Below are 12490 nucleotides of genomic sequence, written 5' to 3'. Positions count from 1 at the left end.
CCAGATGGATTCACTAGCTATTTTTTCAAACATTTAAAGAGTACCTATTGTCAGTTCTTCTCAAGCTTTTCCAGGATATTGAAGAGAAAGAATCTCTCCCAAACAGTTTCTATGAGGCTCGTATCTCCCTAATACCAAAAGCAAACAAAGACACCACAAAAAAGAAAATGATAGGCCAGTATCCCTGATGAACACGGATGTGAAGATTCTCAACAAAATATTAGCAAATAGAATTCAACAACTCATCTAAAAGATCATACACCATGACCAAGTGGGATTCATCCCAGCGATGCAAGGATGGCATAACATTTGGAAATCAATCAACATAATCCATCAAGTCAACAAAAGAAAAGATAAAAAACATACAATCATATCACTATATGCAGAGAACGCGTTTGAAAAGATTCAGCACCTGATTATGATGAAAACTCTCACCAGAATGGGTATCGAAGGAACTTTCCTCAACATAGTCAGTGCCATCTAACACAAGCCGATGGCAAGCATCATACTCAATGGGGAAAAATTGAGAGCCTTCCCTCTAAGATCAGGTACGAGAATATGATGCCCAATCTCACCACTTCTGTTCAACGTAGTACTGGAAGTACTTGCAATAGCGATTACACAAGAAAAAACTATTATGGGCATTCAGATAGGAAAGGATGAAATCAACCTCTCACTATTTGTAGATGATAATATACTATTTTTAGAGAACCCTAAAGCCTTTACCAAGAAAATCCTAGAAATAATAGACTTGTATTGCAAAGTTACAGATTATAAAATCAATACTCCAAAGTCTATGGCTTTCTAATATTCAAAAAATGAGAGAAGGGGCTGGAGAGATAGCACAGCGGGTAGGGCGCTTGCCTTGCACGTGGCCGACCCAGGTTCAAATCCCAGCATCCCATATGGTCCCCTGAGCACGGCCAGGGGTAATTCCTGAGTGCAGAGCCAGGAGTAACCCCTGTGCATTGCCAGGTGTGACCCAAAAAGCAAAAAAAAAAAATGAGAGAAAAAATGATATGAAAAAGCAATCCCATTCACAATCATTCCTCAGAAAGTCAAGTACCTCAGATCAGCTTAATTAAGGAGGTAACGGACTTGTACAAAGAAAACTACAGAACACTACTCCAGGAAATAAAAGAGGGCACAAGGAAATGGAAAGCTATATCCCCTGCTCATGGATTGGGAGAAATAACATTGTCAAAATGGCAATACACCCCAAAACATTGTACAAATTCAATGTGATCCCTATAAGGATACCCATGGCATTCTTCAAAGTAATGGAGCAAACACTCCTGAAATTCATATGGAAAAATATTCCCCCATGAATTGCTAAAGCAATTCTTGGGAAAAAGAAAATGGAAGAAATCAACATCCCCAACCTCAAACTCTACTACAAATCAGTAATAATTGAAACAGCATGGTACTGGAACAAAGACGTAGACCAATGGAAGAGGGTTGAATATTATGACACTACCCCCATATATTGATCAGCGAATCTTTAATAATGGAGCAAGAAATGTGAAGGGGAGCAAGGAAAACCTCTTTAACAAATAAATGATGCTGGCAAAACTGGACAGCTACATGCAAAAAAAAATGGGCTCTGATATCTACCTAACACTATGTACAAAATTCAGATAAAAATGGATTAAAGACCTCAACATCAGACCAGAATTCATAAGGTACATTGAAGACAAGGTCGGCAAAACACTGCAAGATGTTGAAGCTAATGGTGTCTTCAAAGATGGCACGCCACAGGCCAAGCAAGTGAAAACAGATATAAACAAATGGGACTATCTTAAACTCAGAAGCTTATGCACCTCAAGAGAAACAGTGACCAAAATACAAAGGGAGTCTACAGAATGGGAAAGGATATTCACCCAATCCCCATCCGATAAGGGTTGATATCAAGGATATACATGGCACTAGTTGAACTCCACAAGAAGAAAACATCTAACCCCATCGAAAAAAATTGATAAAATGAAAAAAAAACTTTCTCAAAAAAGAAATCCAGATGGCTAAAAGGCACATGAGAAAATGCTCTACATCTCTAAACATCAGAGAGATGCAGATCAAAACAACAAGATATCATCCCAAACAACAGAGACTGTCCCACATCCAAAAGAACATAAGAAAAAAAAAAGGTGCATATGCTGCCTGAGCCCATGTGCTGCTTGTGCCCACGTGGCTGAGCACATGTGTCGCCCACATCTCCCCCCCTTGAGATGTGTACTTTCAGGCTTTCGTGTCCAGTGCTAGGATGTGTGTAGAGCTTCCTCCACCCTTGGAGAAGCCCGCATTCTCTCGTGAGTGCATTATTCTTAATAATCTCTCTTCCACTTATCCCTTCCTCCTCCCTCAGAGACCTCTGAATAAAATCTATTTACTTCAAAAAAAAAAAAAGAACATAAGCAACTGGTGTTGGTGCAGATGTGGAGAGAAAAGGAATCTCCTTCACCGCTGGTAGGAATGCCGACTGGTTCAGCCCTTTTGGAAAACATTATGGGCAATTCCCAAAAAATTAGAAATTGAGCTCCCATTTGACCCAGCAGTGCCACTCCTGAGAATATATTCTGGAGAGGCAAAAAAAAGTATAGTTGAAATGACATCTGCACTTGTATGTTCATTGCTACACTGTTTACAATAGACAAAATTTGAAAAAGAAAAAGGAGTACCCGAGAGCAGATGACTTGGTAAAGAAACTTTGATTCATCTACACTATGGAATATTGTGCAGCTGTTAGAAAAGATGAAGCCATGAAATTTACATATATGTGGATCAACATGGAAAATATCATGTTAAGAGAAATGAGTCAGAAAGAGAGGTATAAACATAGAAAGATTGCACTGACCTGTGGAATATAAAGTAACAGAGTAGGAGACTAACACCCAAGAATAGAGATAAGGACCAGGCGGTTTGCCCTATGGCTTGGAAGCAGACCTCACATGCTGGGGGAAAAGACAGCTCAGATAGAGAAGGCAACACTAAGTCAAGGGTGTTTGAAGGACCTACTCAGGTTGAGTGTTGCGTGCTGAAAGTAGACGATAGACCGAACACAATGGTCACGTAACACCTCTATTGCAAAACACAACCCCCAAAAGGGGAGAGAGAGAACAAAAGGGAATGCCCTGCCACAGAGGTGGAGTGGGGTAGGGGGGATGTGGTGGTGGTGATGGTAAGAATATTGGGGATCATTAGTGGTGGAGAATAATTGGTGGATGGATGGGTACTCGATCATAATATGACTGAAATGCAAACATTAAGCAACATTAAGTTTATAAGTCTGTAACTGTACCTCATGGTGATTCACTATTAATTTTTTTAAATTCAGTATTAATAAAAAATTAAAAATTAATCAAGCTTTTATTTTTGGTTCTGAAAGATATCTTCAGGTGAGTTGTGAAGAAATTTTTTTGAAAAGTGACACAGATGATACGAATTTCACTTCCTTTGTCTCTGTGTGTTTTCCTTTTAGGAAAGTCTTAGAAGACAAGAATACTTGAATTCTTTATTTCCTAGTGACAACTCCACTGCTGTTTATGGAATAAATCTTTTTTCCTATTTGTTTCCTGAGGAGTTTAAAGGTACGACATGGGATGGGCAGATGCTCACGGGTTGAGGGTACACAGTTTGCAGGCAGGAAATGTGGGCTTTTTCCCCTATCACCTCATGGTCCCCTGAGAATTGTAACAGGAATAATTGCTGAGCACTGCACCCAAAATTACATATTTTATGGGTTTATTGGTGTTGTTTGTTTATTAATTTCCAAATTTTTTGCTTGTTTCCTATATATTCTTAAGGAATTTTCTTATTGCAATTTAATAATAAATGTAAATTATACAAGAACAAGTTAATATTTGTTAAAAATGTATGAATTATCAAGTAGGTACTCAGTTATAACAGAAAAGTAAATTCATGGTCCTAGTCTTCTAATTATCATTAACTATTATTATAACATAATAATAATAATAATAATAAAGAGAGTCTCTTGCTCCCATGCCTGGCTGTCTTCCCCGGGGCCCCTTGGAGGGGATGGGCTTCAGCTTCCCTCCCCACCCCAAGCAGAGCTCCCGGCACTCAAAGACCACTGGAACCTAGCTACAGCCATGCTGGAGGCCCCTCTCCACACGTTCGAACAGGCCTCATGCATGAAGGTACCAGCAGAGGAACCCAGGTGTGTATAATCCCATCAACGGCCAACATCCAGAGAGAGACTTAAAAGAAGCTCTCAGAAGCACAGCCACCAGATATCTTTAGTCTACTTCTCCCTCTGGGAGAAACTGACAATCTTCTGAGAGTTTCCTGCCCACATGGGACAACCTTGCAAGCTTCCCATGGTGTATTCATATGCAAAATAGTTAATTATAAAACAAGCTGGATCTCCTTCCCCTGACCCTGAAGAGCCCCCAGTGCAACATCCTTAGGAGGGCCGAGTCAACATAGACTTCTAAGATCTCAGGGAAAGGACGAAATGAGATGTTACTGAGCCCGCCTGAGAAATCGATGATTAACGGGATTTCATGATTCATGATTCATGAAAGAATGAGTAAATAATAAACCAAAACTATCAAAATTCATATTTATAAATTGATCTATTGTCTTAATGCAATATATATTAAATTTTGAGAAAGTTTTTCTTTACTGTTTTTGACCAAAATATGTTCCAAAATATTTATAACAAGTTACAGGAAGATCAAAACAGCTACATTTTGGGGAAAATGTGATAATGTGAGAGGAATTGCCCTACTTGACAAACATGATGAATCAAGCTTACTAAATACCATACTGATAGTATTGTGTAGGTTAAGGGATAAACACAGAGATCAAAGGGATAGATTAGAGAAGCCAGGAACAAACTGAACACTGACACTTGACAAAAATGCAAGAGCAATTCAATAGCAAATAGAAAGTCTTCTAAACAAACAGTACCAGGTCATTTAAGGCTGACACAAAAAAGTAAATAAATAAAAGAAAAATTGACAATTTAGACACCGTCCACATTAACTGCTCCACAAAAAAGCACAGGAAGAGGATGTAAAAGAAATGAAGTAATTGCTGGGTGAAGCTGCAAGCCACACATCTTCACAGCCTTGTGTATCAATCACAAAAACAAATTCCCAGAACATGACAGTAACAAACTATCTGGTTAGAAATAGAGAAAATAAAATATGTGAAGACATTTCACTGGTAAGGACATATAAATGGCAAATAACCACTTAAAGGGACATTCATTCTCACTCTAAAGAAGACAAGGGAGATTAATCAGAATGAAATATCACCACACTGATGAAGACAGCTTAAAAGACTGGACAACTGACAAGAAATGCTGCTGAGAATGCAGCGAAGTTGGTTGGCCCAAATCTTCTTGGTTCAGAAGTAAAATCAGAGTTGCTAAGAAAAGAAGTCACTAATTAAACTAAATTCAGGGCTATTGGACCAAAAGAGAATTCAAGAGTAAAAGAATATGTCTCTCCTACTAATATATACATACAGGTCCTTGTATGTATATATTAGTAGGAGAGACATATTCTTTTTGCCAGCACCCCATGTCCCCTGAGTACAGTGAGTGCAGATATTGTACAAAACAAAAAATAATAAATATGTACATAAAGTTGTTGTCCATACAAAATTATACATGCACACACACACAGTTTAACTTGTTTCAGTAAAGAGTATTTGTTTTGTGTCCAGTGCTGGTAACACTGGACACAAAGCAAATAAATATCCCTCCCTCAGTGTCAGACCATAAAAGCATGGTTTTAAGAGGGTCTGTGGACCAATCCCTGAGAACAGTTGTAAAATTTGAAAACCACAGCTACAGAATTATTTCCAGAATTAAAGATGCAATCCAGACACTTACAAACTGCATAGTTTTTAGGGCATTAGGTTGGGTGAAAAATGATAATCTCAAAAAGTTATGTATTATAAGTGTCCATTTATATAAAAGTCATGTAGGATAAAGAGAGATCAGATCATCATTGGCTAGCTATTAAAGAGGTCAGGAAGAAAAAGTAAGATCTTAGACTGCAGTACCACTGTCATCTCGTTGCTCATTGATTTGCTCAAGCTGGCACCAGTAACGTCTCTATTGTGAGAATTGTTGTTACTATTTTTGGCATATAAAATACACCACGGATAGCTTGCCAGGCTTTGCTGTGTGGGTGGGATACTCTCCGTAGCTTGAGCAGGGAGAATTGAATCCGGGTCAGCTTCGTGCAAGGCAAACACCCTACAAGCTGTGTTATCGCTCCAGCCTAGAGCTGCAGTATAGTGATCTCAATGTAATTATTATTTATCTGGACTTTATTGATAGTCATATGAATATACACATATAGTAAAGTGATTAGAGCTAAATTGAAACACATTAGTAGCTACCCAGAAGAAAATGTATAAATAGTGAAGTGAATAAGATTGTTAAGTTAACCACTAAATTTCCTAGTTGTGGTATTGTTGTGACAAAATACTATCTTTAATGATAAGTGGAATGTTTGCATAATCTTTATTATTTTTATAACCATATATGACTATAATTTATATGAAGAAATTAAATTATATAAATGAGCCAGATAACTGATTGAAGAATAAAACTGTTACAACATATATATATGTATATATATATATATTTTAAGAAATTCAGACCCAAGCAGCTGCCACTCACAGAGAAATTCTTTTTATTTTCTCATGTTTTGTCTAATTATGCAGTGCCCATTATCAATGTTGCCAGGGATGTAATTAAAGCCTCCTACATACAGGCAAAATAGATCTGACACTGTTTTCTATCTCTCCAGCCCAGAAAGGAGCTTCAAATAAACTAATACCTACAGAAAACTATGTATTTGCTAATAGGATCTGACAAAAAAGCATGAAACAGTTCCTAAATGTGATGGCAACTATGGAATGACACTCCAGTAAATTTGTCAACAAATCATGACTTCAAGTGTGTCTGCAATTAAATAGCCTTTGTATATGCAAAATCAAAGCTATCAAAAAGAGCCAAAGAAAATTTAAATTAAAGTTCAAACTTTTAAAAACCAAAGTCATACTAAAAATTAATAACATTTGCACAAATCTTGTGTAAATAGGTAAATTAATTTCATGAAAGTTGTCATGTAACACCCAATGCAATCAATATAAAGATTATTTCCATTATCCAAGAAAATTCCCTTAGAACTTTGGAGTATATAATTTAACTGCGAAGACATCTGAAGACATCCGAAGATGCTTTGCTGTAAAATTATACTGGCAATTCTAAAATGTATTGTGAATGGAATAATTTTGTTTCTACTTTTTGTTTGACTTTTCTTATTCAGCATATTACCCTTTAGAAATTTTTATTGGCTAGTGTAATTATCTAGTATGAATATACTATGGTTCGCTTATTATTTCACCTATTAAGTGAAATTTATACTGTTTGAAAAAAATAGAGTAGCAAATAAGTATTGAAAAAAAGCACAAAGTTGCAGGGCTTTATTGCCTTCTTCAAATATTTAGTAAAAATTACAATTGGGGGTTGGAGATATTGTATAGAGGATAGGCACTTGCCTTGCATGTAGCTGACCAGGGTTCGATCACCAGCATCCCATACGGCCCCCCTTGTATGGTCAGAAGTAATTTCAGAGTTACAGCCAGGAATAGCTCCTGAGCATTGCCAGTTGTGGCCCCAAAACCAACAACAAAAAAATTACAATCATCAAGTGAATGATTGTTGGTTAGCAATCATCATCATCATCATCATCATCATCATCATCATCATCATCCCTTGATCCTCAATTTCTCCAGCAGTCTCAGTAACATCTCCAATCATCCTATACCTGAGATTTTAGAAGTCTCTCTTTACTCCTCCTTCCCAACGATGCCACATTGGAGGCTCTTTCAGGATCAGGGGAATGAGACCCATCATTGTTACTGGTTTCAGCATAAGAATACACCATGGGGAGTTTGCGAGGCTCGACCATGTGGGCAGGAAAACTCTCAGTAGCTTGCCAGGTTCTCCCAGAGGAAGAATTAGTTTATAAAATGTTGTGCGGTTGTTTTGCAGCCACATGCTTCCAGGAGCTTGGTTTTAAGTCTCTGGTTGTTGGCATTGGTGGGGTTACACGGCGGCAGGGGCAGTCCCTGGGTGTGACCACCTAGCTACTGGAAAATGGGAAATCTGGGCAGAAGAGGCCCAGTCCTGATCTGAGCATGCTTGAAGGTCTCAGTCCCGGGTTCCACACACCTGGGTTCCTCTGCCGGTAACTTCATGCGTGAGGCTCGTCTGAACATGTGGAGAGGGGCCTTGAGCATGGATGTGGCTAGGATCTGGAGATCTTCAGCCATGAGAGCACTGCTCAAGAGAGGGAGGGAAGTTGAAGCCCACCCCCTCCGAGAAGCCCCCGGGGAAGATAGCCAGGCACTCGGGCAAGAGACTCTCTTGAAGTCTATCTTGGTTAAGGATAATGAAATAAATAGATTTTAAGAAGAAAAAGATTGGCAGAGAATGCAAAAATAAAGTACCAAAGAAAGCAAATAGTGAATTGAATTCTCTTTATAAAAATGTTCTGAAACAACAGATAAAAGAAATGATTTTACATAAGTATATTTTTAAACACATTTTTTTTAAAAAAGAGGAAAATAAGTGTGCAACCTTCACATAAGACAAGATTCCACAGGACAGTTGAAACACTAACTGTAACAGAAAAGTTAATGAATTGAACTCTATTAAAATTTCTGACTTATGCTCATTATAAAACCCTTGAGGAACTGGGAAAATACCTCCAGAGTCTCTAGCCATGCCTTATGAGCAAAGGTCTCATTTTAAATCCCGGACACTGCAGGGTACCCCAATACCAGAGGGTGTGGTGCTGGTAACCCCAGAATATCCAAAGAGAGCAGGAAAGCATTGCTAATGCAATGGACCTGTAACCATAGTGGCTCCAGTCCTTAAAACTGATGAGGATATACCTTACCCAAGAAATAAAACAAGACACTGTAAAATGAAAAGAACAATGGATTAATAATACATTCATAATTTCTGACAAAGAGCTTATAAATAAACAAATACAGAACTATTCCAAATCAATAACCAAAAATAGTTCTGAAATTGTATTAAAAAGTAGGCAAATATTTGAAATAGCACTTCACCGCATAAGATATATGAAATATCAGCAACATTAGTCCCTAGGAAATTCAAAGCAAAAAGTCACAATCACATATTACTTTCCCACCAGACACACACACACACACACACACACACACACACACACACACAGAGTTTATGTTTAAAATACTAAATTCAAGGAACCAGAACAATAAAACAGGGATAAAGATATTTGATGTGCAACTGACCCCAGTTTGATCCCAGTCGTGACATATGGCTATTTGAGCACTGCCAAGAGTATTACTTGAGGACAAAACTAGTCGTAAACCTGAGCACTATAGCTAAGTTCCCAAATCCCCTACTCCCATCAATTTAAGTATTAAAATTATTCAATCTTGACAATGACATGATATTAAAATGAGTCTATATTTCTGATGAACCTGTAAAATATCTTTGGATAATTATTTGATAATTGCTTCAAGAATTAACTATCTACACTCTGGGCCAGAATTTCCCTCTAAAATACTGCACAAGCGTGAATCCAGACCCAGCAAAACCTCTTTCGGCATGGGCAACTCCTCGCAGAATGTCTCCAGCCTGAGAACTAAGCCTCAGCCCCGTGCCCACCCTGGAGGGGAAAGGTATTTCTCTCTCTCGCCTCTTTCTCTCCGGGGATGAAGGGCGCAGTGGCCGCCATATTAAGACGACCACAGATGGGATTTACGACAAAAACTGCAGCAAAAGGACACGAGGGTGCTCTTGGGAAGGTGGGAGGCACCGGCCCCTCCCACCGCCGAGATGTGATCCTGGGGGCCGCACACATGTGCGGCCTCTCCGCAGCTGCACAAGCGTGAATCCAGACCCAGCAAAACCTCTTTCGGCATGGGCAACTCCTCGCAGAATGTCTCCAGCCTGAGAACTAAGCCTCGGCCCCGTGCCCGCCCAGGAGGGGAAAGGTATTTCTCTCTCTCACCTCTTTCTCTCCAGGGATGAAGGGCGTGGTGGCCGCCATATTAAGACGACCACAGATTGGGTTTTCAAGCCTGCAATTATCTAATATCTGGAAGAAATCTCCCTGGACTTTTTGTTAAAGTACAGAAATTCAAAACCACGCGGCCGCGACCGCGCGACCTTATTTGTCTTCACAATAGGTCTGAATCTCGTGGGGTACTCCTAACAACAATAGTGAGGTTTGTGTTGAAATATTGAATGTAACCAAAGTAAACAGAATGTAAAATGAAACTTATCAGTTACAAGGTAGGGGATGGGGCGGTGGGATGGGAGGTGTAATGTGTGGGCTTTTTTTTTTTTTTTTTTTTGGTGGTGGTATATGGGCACTGGTGAAGGGATGGTTGTTTTAGCATTGTATAACTGAGACCTAAGCCCGAAAGCATTGTAATCTTCCACACGGTGGTGATTTAATAAATATTGCACCAGAGAAACCAATTAACGAAACAATTGCAAAATTGTAAAATAATGTTCTGCAGTAACTTTATTCTTGTAAGTGAAAAAAAAACTGTGAATAATCCAAATGTCTCATCATAGAAATAGATTGTGATTTTTTTTTTTTTTTTTGCGTGTTGTGTCACATCTGGCGATGCACTCGGGTTGGTTCCTCCTGGCTCTGCACTTAGGAATTACTCCTGATGGTGCTCAGTGGACCATATGGGATGTTGGGAATTGAACCTGGGTCAGCCACGTGCAAGGCAAATGCCTTACCCACTGTGCTATCATTCCAGGCCCTGTGATGTTCTTATGGGATACTAACATGACAAAAATAATTTTTGATGTATTAAAAACCATGGATGGATATTAAAACATCTTATGCAAAAAAGCGCAAGAAATATATACTGTGATTCCTTTGATATGAAATTCCAATATGACACGAGTCCTCTACTTTATTGAACTCGCAATTATAATTGACTAAGGACTTTTAAGTAACAGGAGAGAATATTCTTTATTTTTCATTTACTTTGTTTTTCTTACTAGGAGAGAATTTTCTATGATGATCAAACTGTTTTTTATTGTTTCATGTGATTAATTTACATGTATTTACATATGAGTGCATGACTTAGAATTCATCAAACTGTAAATTTAGATTTTGTTTGTTTCACTGTTTTTAGAATTTTTTCTAAAGTAATAATTCACTGTGACATAGATATAATGTGAGTGGTATTATTTTAATGGAATTTGAGGCTAAAAGTTTTTACTGAGTGGCCCAACAGGTAGTGACCCTGGAGTAACCTTTCTTTGCCCGTGCTCTGATATGCAGCTATCTCTTCCCTAATTTCTGGCACCAAATGGTCTAACAAGCACAATCATTGTCTCTTATAAATACAGATCCAAGAATAACTCCTGACCACTGCAGTGTGGCCCACCCGCAACGTGCTAGTTTGCTTAGAGTCCACAAGTAGAGAACTAAACACAAAATTTAAAAGAAGGGGCTGGAGCCATAATACAGGGAATTGAGTGACTGCCTTGCCCGTGGTTGACCCAGGTTTGATACTGGGTCAACTGCATAATTTCTCCAACCTCCACGAGGAGTGTATCTGAGTAGAAAACCAGGAATAAGTCCTGAGCACAGTTGGATGTGGCTCAAAAACAAATTTAAAAAGAAAAAGAAAAGAAATATATCTTGCTCCAGTTTTAATTGCTGAGACAATGTATGTCAATTGACACTTTTCCTTTAGACAAGCTTTTAAATGTATAAGGTGATGTCTTCAAGCTAGAAGTTTGGGAAAGGATCAGTAATCAAGAAAAACGAATGCATAAGAAAGGTTAAATAAGTATTAGAGGTCTGTAACCTTGTATTATAAGAAGTATTTATCTGCAATTTAGTTCATTGTCACATCCAACTGGAGCCTATAACATACTGACTTATGAAATTAATCTTATAAATATAGAGTGATGCAAATATTATGATAGTCGTTAAAAAATACAAATAAAGAAACACACACAAACAAATGCCTGTCTTTCACTGAAAAAAAAAAATACAAGTTTTTGTTTGTGTTAGGGCCACAACCAGCAGTGCTTAAGGCTTACTCTTCGCACTTTGCTCAGAAGTGATTCCTAGCAGGCTTCAGGGGAATATATATGGTCCCAGGGATCAAATGCAGTTTGGCAACTTGCAGGAAAATAGTCCTACCTGCTGTACTATTTCCCTAGCCCCAATTTTCCTCCAGTATTACATATGGTCTCCAAAGCACCACAAATGGTTAGACTTGAGCCCAGAGCTAAGAACTGTCCCTGAACTGTCCCTGCCAGGAAAGTTCCCCAAACCAAAAGAAGAAAGAAAAGAAAAATCCCAAATGTGACCCTCCCTAAATCCTTTTGTCAAGAACAGATAGAAAGGACTTTGTAATATAATCCACAAGCAAGGTACTGTGAATATGAATGATTACCAGATCTCAA

The sequence above is a fragment of the Sorex araneus genome, chromosome 2, assembly GCF_027595985.1.
Source record: "Sorex araneus isolate mSorAra2 chromosome 2, mSorAra2.pri, whole genome shotgun sequence".
In the NCBI taxonomy this organism is placed as follows: Eukaryota; Metazoa; Chordata; class Mammalia; order Eulipotyphla; family Soricidae; genus Sorex; species Sorex araneus.
Note: the sequence above shows the minus strand (reverse complement) of the source record.